Here is a 14,340-nt window from a genome sequence, read left to right on the forward strand (position 1 = left end):
CGGCGAGGGCTCTCTGCTTGGGCCGGGGTCTCCAGCTCGAGGGGTGTGACTTTTAGGATGATAACGAGGATAGTTTGCGGGAGGGTGCTTCTTATCACGCTCCTACTAGTTGTTTCGGATGGTTCCCAAACCATTTTAATTAGCTTACCTATTTCTTCAGGATGTGCTTCTCTCCCAAGGACAGTAATTCTCGTTTAGACGTTCCGCTTTCCAGCCTGCATCCTCCTTATCGGCTTTACCTAAGCCCTGGCCTTCCACCAGCTCCCGGTAGACGACACCGTTAGACTACAACACGACCGTTCTTTGACGCCCGTCAGTGGGATCGGAATTAGGAACAGAAAGAACAGGACAAGCTAAACACCCACACGAGCCTCACATCCCTAAGAAATGACTAAAAAACCCCAAACGACCCCCATTTTAGATTGCATTGCCTTAGGGACCGCCTCCTTCAAGTGCCCGGGCGGAGCGGTGGAATCAGTCACAGAATTCACTTGCCTGCCAGGAGACAGCCCTTGTCCTCGCAAGGCAAATTTTTCAAAACAGCGTGCTATTTTCCCATTTTATCAACTACAGCGGGCTTGCCCTACCAGCACGAGTTGAGGACGTTTTCCTGTGGGTTCATTTGACACTCCATTAAGTTTTTAGCAGGCGCAAGCGACCAAGCGCGAGATAGAAAGGAAGCCAAGATACCGGCTGCCGTACAAAATTTCTTCAAGATTGCGCCTGCGGGAATCGCACAAAGCCCACGACGACTGAACAGGTATGTCGGAGGCCCCCCGGCAAACAGCGCCGACGTTTCGTGAAGCTCTTTTCCTGTCAAGAAAAGGGCCTTTTAGATGGTATCTCTGTTGGAATTCAGGCTGCTTCCTACTCATTCTGGCAAGTTCGCTTTCACAGCAACCCTGAGATCTTCAACCACCAAGCAACATTTGTAATTCTTGCTCTCTGCCTAGCAGGAATTTCAGCGAATCAGAACACTACTTGAAGCAAAATTCCGGGTCTGTTTCACGCAAATCAAATATCTAAGCCGTGGACAGGTGTCTGTAGAAAGACGACGACTTTAAAAGATAAAGGGAAGTAGAGTACTCACTTTTCTGAAACATCTTCCAGTCGTTCCATCGATTTAGCAGCCCAACCCAGCCGTCGAAATTCCGGAGCAACAGAGAGAGCGGTCGCACGTCCACGCCGTTCTCCCCCAGCCACAGAGCCTTCCGCTTTGCCCATTCCTGCCGACAGCCAGAGCATCGGCGCCGTAGCACCTTCGGAATAACGCACCTCCCACAGCTACGCACCTTTACAAAAGAACCGAGCAGCGTGTAAACAAACATTGCAACGGTTGCGGTAAGGGCTCAAACAGGGATGCCGATGTTATCACTCTGAGATTCAACAGCCACTAAAAATGTCATTTTGCTCCAGTATTACAGGAGTTCATTGGCTAGCGTCAAAAAAATTTTGTTGAAAATTCATTGTTTGAAGCATGACTTCCAAATGCAAATGTTAAGCAATTCTCGTGAGTCTTTAACTGAGCGGCATTCAGGATCTGACTAAAACAATGGCGGAATGGAGGGCTAGAAGCCCAAAACTAACTCACCATCCTGGCAACTATGGGAGACTTTTGGTGACTGTGGGGAACTGAGCTTGGGAAGCTTTGCCCAGTCTGGCAATAGAAAGCTAAGGCCCTGCAAACACGGTACGTTTAACCAAAAAAAAAAAAGGGGGGGGGGGGGATATGTTGTTTTGTAGTTCCTCTGCTTTCTACACAGAACCAAAGCAGTTTTAGTTCAGTAACGAATGTTCACACTTCCACACGGCACTCTTACAAACATCAGTCACTGCTAATAAGCAACGGATGTAGTGGGTACAGAGAAACCTCCTGTCCAGCAAATGCTTTAAGCTTTTCTACGTTCAAGACTTTACTTCCCAGGTGCCTGCAAAGACCCTTACTCTGCCCTGCCCCACCCAACCCGTTCTATTTGGAACGATTGCTGAAAAACACGACCATTCCACAGCAAGTAAGCAACTGACATCCCGAGCCAGAGCTTTCCCTTACAGGACAATGCCAAAGCCAAGCCCAGAATTTTTACTTGCCGATGACCGGCAGCGTGCGAGAGCAGAGCCGGACGCGAGGACTTCCCTCCGGGATGGCAGAGCCGCTGGTGCGCGCACACGCATGCGCGGTGCCGAGCTGCAGTTCCGGCTTCCGACCCTCCCGACGACCAAACGTCAGTACCTCAGGGGGGGAGCCGCGCATGCGCGGTGGCGCATTTTCAAGTGCTCGCTGCTGCCGCTCAGTGGACCAATGTCGGTACTGCAGCTGGGGAGCCGCGCATGCGCGGTGGCGCAATTTTGTTGGTGCTCGCTGCTGTCGCCCGGTGGACGAAACGCAGTACTGCAGCTGGGGAGCCGCGCATGCGCAGTGGAGGACTTTCGGGTGCTCGCTGCTGCCTCCGTGTGGGCAAAGGCCGGTACTGCAGCTGGGGAGCCGCGCATGCGCGGTGGTGCATTGTCCCGAGCTCGCCGCTGCCACCGTGTGAACAAAAGTCGGTACTGCAGCTGGGGAGCCGCGCACGCGCAGTGGTGCAATTTTTTTCGTGTTCGCTGCTGCCTCCGTGTGGGCAAAGATGGGTACTGCAGCTTGGGAGCCCCGCATGCGCGGTGGTGCACTTTCCCCCAGCTCGCTGCTGCCGCCCGATGGACAAAAATCAGTAATGCAGCCAGTGAGCCGCGCATGCGCAGTGGCGCATTTTCCCGAGCTCGCTGCTGCCGCCGTTTGGACAAAAATCGGTACTGCAGCTGGGGAGCCGCGCATGCGCGTTGGTGCATATTCCCGAGCTCGCTGCTGTCACCGTGTGGACAAAAATCGGTACTGCAGCTGGGGAGGCGCGCATGCGCAGTGACGGACTTTCGAGTGCTCTCTGCTGCCGCCGTGTGGACAAGATGCAGTACTGCAGCTGGGGAGCCGCGCATGCGCAGTGGTGCAATTTTTTTTCGTGCTCTCTGCTGCCGCCGTGTGGACAAAATGCAGTAGTGCAGCTGTGGAGCCGCGCATGCGCCGTGGCGCATTTCCCCCCAGCTCGCTGCTGCCGCCCGCTGGACAAAAGTCGGTACTGCAGCCAGGGAGTTGCGCATGCGCGCTGGCGCAATTTTTTTTCCGTGCTCGCTGCTGCCGCCATGTGGACAGAGATCAGTACTGCAGGTGGGGTGCGGCGCATGCGCAGCGGCGGACTTTCGAGTGCTCGCTGCTGCCGCCATGTGGACAAAGATCGGTACGGCAGCTGGGGAGCCGCGCATGCGCAGCGGCGGACTTTCGAGTGCTCGCTGCTGCCGCCCGGTGGACAAAGTTCGGTACTGCAGCTGGGGAGCCGCGCATGCGCGGTGGTGCATTTTCCCGAGCTCGCTGCTGCCGCCGTGTGGACAAAAGACCGTACTGCAGCTAGGGAGTTGCGCATGCGCGGTAGCGCATTTTTCCCGAGCTCGCTGCTGCCGCCGTGCGGACAGATGGCGGTACTGCAGCTAGGAGTCGCGCATGCGCGGTGGCGCTTTTTTATGCTCGCCCCTGTCGCCCGGTGGACAAAAGTCGGTACTGCGGGTGGGGAGCCGCGCTTGCGCAGTGGCGCATTTTAAAGTGCTCGCTGCTGTCGCTCAGGGGAACAGGGTCGGTACTGCAGATGGGGATCTGCGCATGCGCGGTGGGTCTTTTGGGCTCGCTGCTGCATCCCGGTGGACAAATGTCGGTACTGCAGCCCGGGCGCCGCGCATGCGCATTGGCGCATTTGTGTTGTGCTCGCTGCTGCCGCCCGGTGACCAAAACTCGGTACTGCAGCTGTGGAGCTGCGCATGCGCGGTGCCGCATTTTCAGGTGCTCGCCGCTGCCGCCCTGTGGACAAAACTCGGTACTGCAAGCTGGGGAGCCGCGCATGCGCGGTGGCGCCTTCGCCCGACCTCGCTGCTGCCGCCCTGCGGACAACAGTCGGTACTGCGGCTGAGGAGACGCGCATGCGCGCTGAAGCATTCGTTTTGTGCTCGCTGCTGCCGCCCGGTGACCAAAAGTCGGTACTGCAGCCTAGGAGCCACGCATGCGCGGTGCCGCTTTTTCGTTGTGCTCGCTCCTGCCGCCCCGTGGACAAGCGTCGGTACTGCTGGTGCGGCCCGGCGCATGCGCGGTGGCGCATTTTCCCGTGCTCTCTACTGCCGCTCAGGGGAACAGCGTCGGTACTGCAGCTGGGGAGCCGCGCATGCGCGATAGCGGTTGTTTGGGGTTGGGGGGGGTTGTTGTTGGTTTTTTTTTTTTTCTGCTCGCTGCTGCCTCCGTGTGGACAGAAGTCGGTACTGCAGCTGGGGAGAGCTCGCTCTGCCTTGTTGCCATTTAAAATTTCTTCGTATACATCCTCTTTTTATGCACTTTTAAACTCCTTTTTTTAGTCATATATATGAGTTCTTTTTCTATTTTATCACCCTATATATCTCGATTTAGATTTTTTTCATATTCTACCATCCTTTATCTAATAGAGTAGACAGAGGGGTTTCTTGTCAAATCTTTTTACGTATATATAAATAAAATTTTTCAATATACATAAAAAGGAGAGATTTTTCTCTGCTTCAATGCCTCACACCCCTATTTACAGGTTTTCATTATTTAATCCCTCCCCCACCTATTCTCAGGCATTTGGGGGCTGTCACCCCCCCTTTCGGGGGGTTGAACTGTCCCGTGACCCCCCCCTCCCCCCACTCAACCTGCTCCTCTGCCACATCACCATCGTCCCCCCCAGTGACACTGGGGTGCCCCAACAGACATCATCACTCCCCAGCCTCCCCTCTTCTTCGTCACACCCAAAAGACAAACAAAACAAGGGAAACTGCCCCAACTGCCACCTCCTTATGTCACCGAAATCGGGAATCAAACTCCTTAACACCAATGTAGTATTAAGAAGCAGGCATTCTTTACTACGGCACCGGATGCACGGGGGATCGCTCCACCTAGCGTGCATACCGCAGGTTACATCAGCCGAAACTTATATTGTCCAGTTACATACATATGCATCAAGTTTCCTGGAATGATAATGCATATTCATTCTATTTCCCGGAACTAATTATCATACTTGCGTGGTCATTACGCATGCGTCCTTGAGCTCCGAGGGGCTTCCGTGGGGGTCTCTGGTGGTCCCTGGTGGCCGTACAGGTGTGTCCTTTAGTCGACCCCTTCTTCTGGACATGCGCAATCCCACCTTGCTTATGTAACTTGCTCCCCTTCTTCATGGTGCGTGGATCCTAACAACGATTCGGCACCCTTAGCACAAACCAATTATTCTAACCACCCTTGACTCTTTGTCAAGATGGGCTGGGGCTGTACTGGGAACGTAGCAGCATGACCGTACTACTCCTTGTCCAATTGTCTTTGGGCATAGTAGCATAGCCATAGCCATAGGTGTACAAACACAATATTAAAGCATTGTCTAACCTGCTCCTATCTCTATGTTGCTTAGTTACAAAAGAACAAACTAACAATTTTGGTTACATCTGGTTACACTTACTTTCATCGGGCCATTTACATATGTACATGCCCCACCAAAAAAGGGGAGCTCCGCTAGAAAAATAAAGGGGGGGGCAGGCCCCCCCGCCCCTGTCCCGCAGCCTGGCAGCCGCCCCACGCCATAGGGGAGCGTGCCCGAGGACGGTGCCACGTCTCTCGCTCGGCCTCTGCTCCGCCACCTTCCCCCTCCCTTCCCGCGCTGCGACGGGCTCCCCAGGGCAACAAACGGCCCCGGTCCCTCTCGGCCCCGGGCTCTCCCCACCACCTGCGGGGCACCCACCGCACACAGAGCCAGGAGCCTCCAGCCACAGGGCTGGCCCCTGACCCTCACCATGCTTCACCACCCGCAGGGAAACCTGGCCGGGGGGATCTAGGGAGCACCACCAGACGCTTACAGCAAGACCGCTGAAAAACAAAAACCCCACATTCCCTTTCAGCACATGAAAAAAAAACAGCACAGCAGAAAGTACAGGGATTCAGTCGGAATAAGGGATAGGAGAGGAGCTGAGCTAAAGCAGGATTCTAGGGAAACGGGTCCGCTCCAGATACAGCGCACGCTTTAACAGCGACACTGACTGCAACGCTTCAAATCCCTATTGAGACCAAGCGGTAGGATTTTCAACACCTTCTTCACCTAAAAGTGAACGCTCTTGCTGCTCTTGGAAAACGCCTCATCGCTTCCTTCCAGCACTGCTGCAGGGAGACAGCCCGGTGAGGCTGCAGGACAAGGCCGGACCATCATCAGAATCTACGCTTACGGATCCACCACAACGGCTACGGCCCTCGCGGCTGCTGCTGCTGCACGTCTTGCTCGCTCGGTCAAGAAAGCTGAAAGGGAAGTGTAAACCTTTAGAGAGTAACATGGAAAATAAAGAACACATCTCAGTAATTCACTCTACGCTAAAAGGTGGCCGTATGTTTATATACATCCAACAACAAGACTTACACTAGAAAAGCATTTGAGTTTCCTTTTGCATTCATTTACCTTGCACAGCTGGGATACCGTTAAACCATCTCTCTCCAAAACGCACGGTTATAACGTGACTGGGGGGGGTTGTGCGCTATGTCCCTCCTAGTGACATCTGCCCAGCTGCGCTGCCCAAGAGAGACGCTACTGAAGCGCCAGGGAAACGCGCCATGGAAAGAGAGGCAGAAATAAAGCACTGCAGAGCACGCCGTCAAAATACTGGGGAAAACCCCGTAACGTTCAGTTGCCTCTCTCTTGAAACACGGAGAACAAATACCTCACTGCTGAAACACACCTCCTAAGTTGCATGCCACAGCTATTGGGCAGTTACAGTTTCAACAGTGCCAGTCGCTTTGTCAATGACACCATTTTAACTTCTGTTTAAAGTTCCAGTTTGATAGAAAAGTCAGTGAGATAAGAGATCCCCAGACGGTTTCACTGGGGGAGGGGGCGCAGAAATCAAATCCCCAGTGCTGCAATACATCAGGCTACCAAAAGGGACCGGCAGATTTGCTAATGCTTTTGGCTGTACCGAAGCATGCAGAGGAACGCCTTTCGATCATATCTCGGCTGTTGCAACCGACAACCAAAGACCAGCGATGCCATCAGCTTTTGGAAGACGTGCTGGGCTTGGGTCCTTGGAAGGAAATTGACTTTTCTGGGTGTTTTTAAAGAGAGTGAAAAGTCTTGCTGCTGATGACTTCTACTGGCACGTCCAGCCGCTCCGATGGGAAGTTCATCAAATGCAACTTCTTTGAATGAGAAGGACTGCCAGTCGGGAAAATCTCTTCCCAACTGAAGTCAAAAATTACACACCGTAGCTTCAGGAAAAAGGACCTTCTCGAAGCAGTAACTCACCAAAACCACATCAGGACTCACTGGCGGTACTTACAAGGCTGCTAACGCTTCTTGGGAAAGCCTGGAAAACACGCGGAAGCGACGCCCATTTGTCCCGTTTTGGCCACGTCTCTTCTTTGACCTTGACGGCTTTTCGTACGGATGCTAGGATCGCAGTAAGGCTTTTCAAGTACTGCTACAAGATATTTTAAAACCTTACTGACTGAAAAAGCAGAAAGCTTTTCCCAGGAAAACAAAGGCTCTTTCTTCTGAACACCTGAACTCTTCCCAACAGTTTCTTTCCTCTTTTAGTACAAAATTATTTTCACAGTATCATTTCATAGGAAGCGCACAGAAACAGAAGATTACGCTTTCGGGAAGAGAAAAGAAACGGAGGGAAGTCAGCTTTGCGTAGGCACGCTCCAGAACACGCCTTTTTCTATCTGTAGTATTTGTGTTGAAATACTTCACAGAAAAACTACAGAAGGAGAGTTGGCCCATTCTTCACCTTAACTTTCAAGTCCCCGCTACGAGTACCTTAGGAAAAACGCAGGCACACATCGTAGACGTACCGTGGACTTGCAGACCACTACGGATCCTTTCCGTCCGTCTTGCACTTTCCTGGCAGAAGAAAGGGCGACCGCGGCGAAATGGTGGCGGCTGACATTCTGCTGAGAGAGGAAAAAAAACCCTTTAGCATAAAGCTGGGTAGGAATCTAAAGCTTCCTTTTTTGGTGAAGGCTGGTGAAGACTACAACTGAGCGGAGGAAAAAGTGTTTTGCATCATCTTCGGAACAGTTGACGATACAGGCTGCTAGAGCTTGGGCACTTTTTAGACAACCGTGCCTTTTTTTGACTCACGGGCAGCTTTGGTTTGCGCAGCAAAAAGCGCAGCAAGAAGACGGCACGCCCTCAGACCCAGAGCGCAACCCTCCGGATGGCCACACGCCCCTCGCTGTTTTGAGGAGGAGCCGCCGAGCATCCCTGCGAGCACAGCTGCACGCGCAACATCACTTTCACCTACGCTGATTTCAGCGGATGCAGTTTCTGAAGCTTTACACTGAAAACCGTATCTTGACACTTCGCCACAGGAGAAGCGATCCGTAACTAGAACCCCACAAAAACCTTGAAACACCACTTGCAATCCCACAGCAGCGACAGCTTCAGAACTATTTAGACCAGGAACAAGGGAGAAAAATAAAACCGCTTCATCGCACGCACGGGAAAGCGGCAGAGAAAAGGGTCAGCATTCGTAGCCCTCACAGAAAACAGGCATTCTCCTTCCCTTCCTAAAGCCCTCTCTTGGGTCTAAATACCGCAGCACTACCGTGGCAGTATCGAGAGCAGGGAACAACAGCCCCGCCGCTGGACGTTTACGTAGCGGCATACATAAACAGAGGGACACGTTTTGCCACGCACAACCCTGAACTTCCTGAAAATTCACGTTTACCAAAAAGAGCCACTTGGAGCATACTGCCCAGCAGCGTTTGGCAATAAAACTGCCATGTGGTGGACCCACGCAAATCGCTCGGTAACTTGCTATTTGCTTCCCGTTGTTTTTCTTCCTTCGGAAATTCTACTTGCGGCCAAGTTATTCACTACGGCTTCAAGCATTGACCTTCCTGGGATTACCAGCACATCTACACAGGCAAGTAACTTACCTGCTCTTCTACCGTTGTCCAAATTCCAATTACAGTCATGAAAGAGGAGTGAAAGAGAAGAAAAGGAGAGCTCAGGCAGCAAGAGAGCTCTGCAGGCTGCCGCCACTCAGCGTCGCACTCTTCTTTTTAAACCACACACACGCGCCCCCCACAAAAAAACAGACCAAAAACCCCGTGACCTTGTACCTTTTTTCTTTCAGAGCTCATCCCTGTCTCAGCACGCCGTCTTGTCAAAGCGTGAAGTGCAGATGATCTGTAGCCCAATGACATTTGCGTGCGATGGATACACGTTCAGAAGGAGTCCAGATCTGTAAGACAGGTGCCGTTTTGGTGGTTTTAATAATCATCACTCGAGTGCATTGACTGACACGCTTGGAAGGAAACTAACTGTTGTGGTTTAGCCCCAGTCGGCAATTAAGTGCCACCCAGCAGCTGGCTCACCCTCCCCCCCCAGGGGGATGGGGGAAAGAAGCCAAGGAGCAAAAGTCAGAAAACTCGTGGCCTCAGATAAGAAGAGGTTAATCATTGGAACACAACAAGAAGAAGAAGAATGAATTATCATGAGAAGGAAAACAACAAGACAGCAAGAGAGGAACAAAACCCAGGAAAAAACAAGTGATGCAAGCCCTCACCACCCGCCGACCGATGCCCAGCCACTCCCCCAGCAGCGATCCCTATCCCCCGGCCAACTCCCCCCAGTCTCCATACTGAGCATGATGCCAGATGGCACGGAATAGCCCTTTGGACAGCTTCCATCAACTCTTTTGGCCGTGTCCCCTCCCAGTTTCTCGTGCGCCCGGCAGAGCACGGGAAGCTCAAAACTCCTTGACCAGTGGAAGCATTTCTTAGCAACAACTAGAACATCACTGTGTTATCAACATTATTCTCATCCTAAAATCCAAAACACAGCACTATACCAGCTACTAGGAAGAAAATTAACTCTATCCCAGACGAAACCAGGACACTCATTCCCTTTTAAACATAGCGTCTCCTTGGGGGAAAAAAAATGTGTTAGAGATGGAAAAAAAAACGACAACTCGGGGCTCCCAACCACCACCGAGCAGTGGGGAAATTAACGAAAGTGAAGACAAAGAGCAGCAACGCTGTAATCCTGATCAGGGACTTCAGAGACCCTCCGAGTCTACACCTCAAGCCTAGGAATGACTAGTCCTTTTTTGGAAGGACAAACTTTTTTTACATAAAACTCCTAGACTGAAGGCTCCACGGAAGAGAATGCGGATTGACCCACAGCACAGCATGCCATCAACACTCTAATGAAAAAAAAAAAATTGAATAAAAATCAAGTTGAAATGTCAGTTTCCATCACATTTCACTCATTCTATTTCTACTGGCATCTAGGTGCTCCAAAATTAACTCTACTGACACCATAGGTTACTAACAATGTAGTTGTGCATATAAAAAGAAAAGGCTCTTGCCAACTTGCCCGTAAAGTTAGTCTGAACAAACAGAAGAGAAACACTTGACCCTGAAGAAGGTAACAGGCAGCTCTTCATTTATCCGAGATGAAAGTTCATTCTTTTACCCGAAAGGAAAACCTTCGGAACTGCCAAGGGACCAATCCAGGAACGAGGCACGCTCCGTTACGCGCAGGTCTTCATCACCTTTTCTGCACTGGCAGCAGATTTGCCTTTTCTCTGGGTTTCAGGTGGAGCATCTGTAGCGTCCCTGAACTCGCAAAGGTTTCTCCCCGCTCCCCCGGCCCCATACGCGCGATTCCCTGAGCGGCAAGCGGGACCGACCACGCGGGATTTTCTGCACGTGACGCCGAAGGTGACACTGGGAAAAGAGGAGGCAAAAAATGATCCTGTTTGTCACACCCAGCCGACGGGGAAAACACAGGGGAGGGTTCTGCCAGAGGGGCCCTGAGGGGCCAGGCCGTGCACCCCGGCAGCTCCAACCGACCGGCCCCTCTCCCCTTTGCCAGGTACCGGGGAGACACCGCTGCCTCCCGCTGCCGCCTCGCCCGCGCCCCCTCGCAGCGGGGCTGCCCCAGGAGAGCCGGGGCACCCCCACCTCGCTCCCACCCCCAGGAACGGGACCGGGACCGGGAGACGCCCTCCATGCAGGGAGGGGCGCAGGGCGTGGATTTAATCCCCGAGGGAAGAGGCCAGGCTCCCCGCTGGCAGAAGGACCGCTCGCCTCCCTGCTGCTCAGAGACGCTGGCTGGGGACAGCCCTGCCTGCGCCCGGCCGCTCTGCAGCCCCGCTGGGAGCGCAGTCCGGCCGACGGATGCTCCAGCGAATAGACGCTCCGGCTCACGGCCGCCCCCGCTCAGCTAACGTTGCCTCTGGCTAACGCACGCTCCAGACAGCGGACACCCCATCTCCTTCCAGCTCCTCCTCGCTACAGCTCTGGCTAACCGAAGCTCCGGCTCCGCACCGAAGCTCCGCTCGATTTCAGCTCCTTCTCCTTACGAGCTCCAGCTATTTGCCACAGTCTGGGCTTTGGACAAGCTCGGAAAGCGGTCGCTGTCAGAACTTGAATATGACTATTAAACATCACAGCTGGACGCTGTGGAAATACCGATTCATCAGTTTGTACGATTAAGTAGTTAAGAACTATTCTCAGCAGCGTACAAAGAAGAGCTGGGCTCCAAGAGGGCGTGCGGGGTCTGAAAAGCACCCTTCCCCCCCCAGAGGCCACCTCAGACCGAGAGGCTGGCCCGGGGCACGCCGGCCTCCCGAACTCTGGGCTCCGACGCGACCAGACCCCCACCCTCCAGGGAGGGTCCGTGCACCCTGCCCACCCTCTGCTTTCCCCCGCAGCCCCCAACGCCCTCCCCCCGCCCTGCGCAAACAGCCAAACTGGCTTCTGCTTTGGGCCCCCAAACCAGCTCCCATTTCTGAGCCCACAAACCCACCTGCTCAGCCTGTTCTCGAGTCCCAAAAATGCAGCACTTCACCTCTGCTCCTCAGCCCAAAAACGTACCGCTCGGTCCCCTCTGGCAGGTCCTGAAAACGCACGACTCAAGCTGTTTCTCAGCCCCAAAGTCAGCCACCTCAGCCTCTTTTCAAGCCCCGAGAACACAAGACCTGCTCTCCATTTTCAGGCCCCAAACCAGCTCACCCTCTCTGCTTTCCGACCCCTTTGCGGTCCCCATGCCTGATGCTGCGGGATGGGGGGAGCGGAGCCACCCCACAGCCCTGCACCCCCAGGGCCACACGTGCACTTTTGGGGAGCGCTTGGGCACTGCGGAGGGCCCGGCCCCACACCTCTGCAGGGCCGCACCAGCACAGGCAGGGCGTCGCTTTATTACGGCTGCTTCCGGCTCGCTTTCTCCGGCACTGGTTGGGGGTGCCGGGCCCGCACCCCAAACCCCCGCAGCCCCAAGCACCCCTGCGGGACCCGGGCCCAGCCGCCTCCAGGAACCCCCGCCCGCCGCAGCCGCGGCCCTTCCCCGCCACTCCGGCCACCGGCACCCGCCCGGCGCCGCAGGAGCCCCCCGGGCCGCCGCTGCCCGACCTGCGCCGGGAGCGGCAGAGGCTGCCCAGCTCCACAAGCAGAACCTGAGAGCCAGATGGGGCTGCCCCTACTCCCCCCGGCTCGCACACGGGTTCGGCCCCAAAACCCCCCGACGAACCCCAGGAGAGCGCTCGGCCCGGGGCTGCTTTTTCCCCCGCCAGTCCCAAGAGAACAGAGCCTGCACCCGCCCCTATTTCATACAGGGATGGGGAGCAGGACAGAGGACTGGAAAGAGAAAAGGAAGACAACGGAGAAGACTGAGGTGCCGCCAGAGAACGAAAGGCCGAAAGAAAAGGTCAGAGACATAGAGGAAATCAAACACAACAGGGACGAGAAGCCCTGCAGAGAGATGGAGCAAGAAAAGGCAGGGTCAGCGAGCAGGACAGAGGGGTAGAGAGGTGGGGGGGAAAGGAGAGGAAGAAGAACAGAGGAACGTGACGGCGACAGGGCGCAGGACATACAGACAGAGAGAGAAGAACCACAGGGAACAGGACAAAGGGACTGGGAAAGCAAGAAAGGGTCAGATTTGTACAAAGAGACCAAGAAGGAAAAAGGAAAAAAAAAGCAAGCCATGGGCTAGAGGACAGAGGCAGAGGAAAAAAGGGCCAGGGAGCAGGACAGAGAAGGAGAGAAAGGAAAAAGCGGAGACAGGGAAGAGGGTCAGGGAGAGGAAGCAAAGGGCAGGGAGCAGGAGAGAGGTGGAGAAAGAAGCGCTGGGGCAGAAGGATAGAAAGAGAACAAAGACAGACAGGAAGAAGGATGGCGGACGATAGAGAGAGGGGAAAAAGAAGGACGAGGAGCAGGACGCAGATTGTCAGACAGGGACAGGGAGCAAGACCACGCGCTGGCTTACGCATACAGACCCTGCGGTGCACGCTGGCGGCCTGGCCTGCCGCGGACTACGAGGAGGGATCCTTCCTCACCCGGAGAGGCAGGCTCTCTCTTGCCTGCAGCGGGAGGCAGCCGCCAGACGGCCTTCCATTTCTTCTTCTTTACCCTTCTCTGGCTTCTTTCTCCAGCTTCAGCCGCAGCAGCTCCTGTCCACAGCCAGCAAGCGCTCCGCCCGTCCCTTTTCGCCCCCACGCCGCGAGGAGAGCCAGGCCAGGCACAGACAATCCACGCAAGCCTGAGGCGGGTGCCGTCACCGGCAGCCCCAGGGGAGGAAGGGACGACCGTGTCCTCAGCGCAGCCTCTGGGAGAGGGAAAGAAGAAGCAGACACCGTTATTACCGCAGATCGCCCCCGGCTGAAGCCTCTCCTTCCGCAGGGGCTTCTCGAGACGCGCGGAAGGCCAGCTTGCCACCGGCACGACGGGGCTTGGGAGCGACCTGGGGCTACGGGACAGGCTTCAGGGGAGGGGTTGGAGCTGGGGGCAGCTGCGCGTGGGGGGGCAAGCGGGGCCGGGGAGGCTCAGGGGAGCTCTGGAAGCGGGGAGCCGCCCGGCGTCTGCGCCTGGGGGGGTGTCCGCCTTCTTCCCCTCTCCCCTTCTCTCAGCTCTCGGGCAACTCCCTGGGGCTGCCCTGACCCAGCTCGCCTCCGGCACACCGGCAGCCTGCCGCAGCGGGCACTTTCAGGCTTCCCGTCCCGCAGCCAGCGGGCAGAAGACACCCCCGCGCCCGCCAAAGGGGCTCGCTCGCCTTACCGCTGCCCCAGGACGCCCGCCGCCGCCGAGACCCGCGCCCAGCGCGCCGCCATGCCGCTCCCGGGCACCGCGCATGCGCCGGCCGCCGACGGCGCGCCGGAGGGGCCAGGGCTGGCGCCCGAACGCCGGGCGGCAGCACCGCGCTGCGGCCGTGCCGCCGCGGCACCAGCGGAGGCGGCAGCGCCGCTGCGCCCTTGTGCGGTGTCGGCGCTGCAGTACCG

General features: G+C 55.5%; 1 long non-coding RNA gene across 32 annotated transcripts in view; it reads right to left on the reverse strand.

The window, feature by feature from the left end:
• The window catches only part of LOC140645971 (uncharacterized), a 42,525-nt gene that overhangs the window by 17,158 nt on the left and 11,027 nt on the right, over positions 1–14,340 (reverse strand). For 15 of the 32 annotated variants that reach the window (XR_012040170.1, XR_012040168.1, XR_012040167.1 and 12 more), the window contains 9 exons: positions 13,342–13,670; positions 11,877–11,967; positions 10,539–10,792; positions 9,182–9,303; positions 7,907–8,005; positions 7,390–7,530; positions 5,100–6,358; positions 1,091–1,292; positions 149–813 (listed from right to left, as the gene is read on the reverse strand). This is a non-coding gene — a long non-coding RNA (uncharacterized lncRNA). Of the gene's footprint in view, positions 1–148; positions 814–1,090; positions 1,293–5,099; positions 6,359–7,355; positions 7,531–7,906; positions 8,006–9,181; positions 9,304–10,538; positions 10,793–11,876; positions 11,968–13,341; positions 13,671–14,119; positions 14,291–14,340 lie in introns of those variants that run through there. The other 17 variants (XR_012040152.1, XR_012040153.1, XR_012040160.1 and 14 more) reach the window with 17 other exon arrangements.

Source organism: Ciconia boyciana, unplaced genomic scaffold (assembly GCF_034638445.1).
Source record: "Ciconia boyciana unplaced genomic scaffold, ASM3463844v1 HiC_scaffold_64, whole genome shotgun sequence".
NCBI classification, from domain to species: domain Eukaryota; kingdom Metazoa; phylum Chordata; class Aves; order Ciconiiformes; family Ciconiidae; genus Ciconia; species Ciconia boyciana.